At 33.2% G+C, this 3,854-nt stretch overlaps 1 long non-coding RNA gene across 1 annotated transcript; it reads right to left on the bottom strand.

The window, feature by feature from the left end:
• Nucleotides 1–361: 361 nt before the first annotated feature.
• LOC103460275 (uncharacterized) lies at nt 362–2,605 on the bottom strand. Its single transcript, XR_532888.2, has 3 exons — nt 1,944–2,605; nt 1,244–1,390; nt 362–618 (listed from the first exon to the last, which is right to left on the bottom strand). It is a non-coding gene; the product is annotated as an uncharacterized LOC103460275 (long non-coding RNA).
• Between the last annotated feature and the right edge of the window lie 1,249 nt (nt 2,606–3,854).

Below are 3,854 nucleotides of genomic sequence, written 5' to 3'. Positions count from 1 at the left end.
AATTTGAGACGCAGTGTCAAGTACATAACAAGTATGCTCTTTCAAGTTAAACAAGGGCAATTTTTTGTCAATCAAGCAGTGCTTAAGTTGGAAAGTTAAAATATGAGCAAATAAATTGCATTTGATAACAAATATATGTTGTTCATTTCCAAATGGTGCACTTCTCTCTAGAAGCAATTTCAATGTATCGCTAAAAAATATCTCTTTCAAAAGTGAAAAGCATTAAACTTTTAACACCTATGTATGCAAAACAGATGAAGTCATGATTTAAACCCCAAAATGCATTTTAAACACTCATCTTGTTTAATTAGATTAAATAAATAAATAATAATAATAATAATAATAATAATAATAGCAACAACAATACATAAATAACAGCATTAACAGATTTTTTTTCACTTTGAATACAAATTATTTCATTGACATTTTTTGAATTTCTCTTCCTCTGATTTCAATTCGAGCCTCAATTTTCCCATGCTCCAACTCCCCATTAAAAGGCTACCATACTGCAGCTGACATGAGTAGAGTGATGTCATCCTCTAGGAGGACTTCCTTCATATTCGTGTCATCCGTGTCCATGACACCGATTATGATGACTTCCATGTTCTCCTTTTGAGCCTGTGAATACAGTACAAATATTTTATATTATAAATATAATCCTATTTGTGAGTTTTCATGTTGTCATCTAACGACGAGAAAAAAAAAACAAGATCAAGACTAAATGTAAAAGAAGAAAATAACTTGATAATATGTACTGTTTACTTCTGATTTACATTTTATAAGTTCATTTGTTTTGTGCATTTCAGGAATCAGAAAGTTCAAAGTGCTTCATATATTTAAAATGTTATACAGTCCCCAAAGGCTAATCAAGCTACAATAAACATAGCATTTTGTCACATGACATTATAAAAATCATTTTGGTTGCAGATCTACGGTACATTTATGTTAATTGTTGTTTCTCGTTTCTTTGAGTGTTGTTTTTGAAATGCATAATAGACTTGAGCTAGAAAATATTGAATGGTTAACTGAATGTTAATATATATTGGCAATAAGGCATTCACTGACTTTGAAACTGACAAAGAATTTTTAGGTGTAACTCAGAGTAGTAGCACATCAAACTTTGTGTATATCTCAAAAGTTTTTAAATAGGTTAAATTAGAAGCCTTCAATTTTAAAAGATGTCAGTTAAATTTTCTTAATCAACTTAAAATGAAGTTTACTTCTTCAGGAATTAACAACATACCTCTACTTTTGTGTGTGCCGTGCTTTGCAGCTTTGGGCCATATCCATAATCTTGGCATGTCACATGCGAAACATGGACATGTTGCCCCACTTGGAGTTCCACCATCACTGCCTCTCTCCACAATGACAGCTGCATTGTGCAGCTGCCCTGCAATTACAAACATGACTGCCAAATTAGACATGTATCAAGAAGTTCTCTAATGCCAATAAATAGATAAAACCCATCAAGCTACTTTGTCTGACCACAGGCTGCACAACAACATACAAGCCAGTTTTGCATCATCAACTTGAAATTTTTCAGATTAGTTTGTAGATAACTCTACAACAATATGCTTTATACATTTTTGTGTAAACTATTTATGTCTATACTGTAGATCCATCACATATCAACACATCTGATATATCGATATTGGTTGATTTACATTCTTGCCATGTGCCTTTGCATATGGAAAGTGTATTTTTGCACTGCCATGTACAAAATTACATGGCAGTGCAATGGTCTCAGCACCGTCAATCATTAGTGTACATGCTGCTCATTTCCACCCAACACTGTGCAAGGAGTGTTACTTCACTGTTAAGTGAATCTTCAGTATTAAGTGCAAATGGAATTAAGAACTTACTTTTTATTTCCCACACATTATCTGTTTTTGTAAAAGCTGAGAACTGCAGCTTTGAACAAATCTTAAAACAAGTTATCAAACCTCTTTCAGCCTGGTACTACGGATCGGTACCTCGCCTCTCCCAGATTTAACCAGTCTCACTGCAGTAAACTGAAAAGTACCAAAAAAATAAATAAATAAAAAATTTAGAGTTCACATATTGTTCTGTAATGGGCCATGTCAGGTTATCTTGTAGTTATTCGATATCTACAGCTAGCAAATGAAGTCTGAGATTAAATTATGAAGTTATAAGAAATATAAAAATTCATACCTCGACAATTTCTCCTTTTGCACTTATCAGGCCACCCCCCACTGCTACTTTTTCTAAACAAGTCAAGGGGGCTGGCAGATCTAACAGGGCCTTTCCCCTCGCTGTAATCTCCACAGTAATGGACACCTTCGGGCCCTTAAAAAACTGAGTTGTTGGGAGGACATGTAGAAATAAATGGGGCTCATTCCCTCTCAGAGAATATCCTCTCAAAATATATGATTCATCCTCTGAGATTGTTTTCTTATTTCTCTCAAATATTGTCAATTTTGTGACTGAATTTCCATCAGTAGCCACATCCAGTTGATTCTTTTTGCTCAGTAGGACTTTTGCCTTCCCATTTTCGAGCCCCCAGCTTATTACCCTTTCCTCTTCTTTTATGTGCAGGATCCTTATATTCACTGGGGGCGGTCTAAAAAAATGGGTGTGTCCGGTTTTTGTGAGAGTATTTTAGTTAAAGCCATCCTAAGGGGAAAGAAAAAGATGTAACTCAATTTCAATAAATGTCAATTAGAAACCCCATCAACAGTCAACTGTGCCATCTGCTGAACTCCACATTTTAATGCGGGCCCATAATTCTAACTTGCAGTTTCCTTGATGTTGACCGGCAGGTAAACAGCAGGTAAACTGCTGTTCAGTGGCTGTTAAACTGATCAGTTAACAGCTGTTGTGTTAGTTAACCAGCCGTTTACCTGCTGCTGCTATTTCGGTAGTAGCAGGTAAACAGCTGCTGTTGAAATATTAAATATATTTAACTGTATTTCAGTTAAACAGTGCAGGCCGCCTCCGCCCAACGGAGGCTTTAACTTTGGGCAGACGTTGGGCTTTAACTTGCCGTTGAAACCGGTGCATCCATTAAAGCTGAAAATACAGTTAAAATGTACAAGACATTTCTAAAAATTGGATTAATTAATTATTATTATTATTATTATTATTATTTCACCAATTTAAAAGCGCCTGTTAAATCTCACCCGGGTGGCCGTTACAGTTTGCCCAGCAGTTAACCACATTTAAATGCGCCCAACGCGGACCTCAAGTGTATGGAGAGGCATTTCAGCCAAAATTACATAAATAAATGGGTTAAAGAAATAAAAAATGAGTAAAATAAATCAAATAATGAAGAAAATGAGTGAAATAAATAAAAGATTTGTTAAATAAATAATCTAGCTTTTTCATTAACCCAATTTTTCATTTATTTATTTTTCATATCAATTTCTCAATTTACTTTTTTTCATTAATCTATTTTGCATTTACCCATTTTTCATTAATCTATTTTTCATTTAACCACTTTTCAATTTCCCTATTTCATTAACCCAATTTTTTCATTTATTTATTTTCCAGATTATCAAGTTCTCTTTTTCATTTATCTATTTTTCATTTGTCCATTTTTCATTTATCCCTTTATCTATTTACCCATTTTTCATTAATCTATTTTTTAATTTAACAATTTTTCAATTTCCTTTTTCCGTTAACCTGATTTTCTATTTCCCAGTTTCATTAATCAATTTCTCATATATCCCTTTTTTATTTACCCATTTTTCTTTTATCTATTTTTCATTTAACATTTGTTTGGAAAATTGTTTATTTTCCCATTTTCCAATTTCTCTTATTCATTTAGTATTTCCTTATTTTCTTATTTATCACATTCTATTTCCCCGCAAAACTTGGAAAAAATAAATGCAAAT

The sequence above is a fragment of the Poecilia reticulata genome, unplaced genomic scaffold (assembly GCF_000633615.1).
Source record: "Poecilia reticulata strain Guanapo unplaced genomic scaffold, Guppy_female_1.0+MT scaffold_221, whole genome shotgun sequence".
In the NCBI taxonomy this organism is placed as follows: Eukaryota; Metazoa; Chordata; class Actinopteri; order Cyprinodontiformes; family Poeciliidae; genus Poecilia; species Poecilia reticulata.
This window is presented reverse-complemented; position numbering and strand designations above follow the sequence as displayed.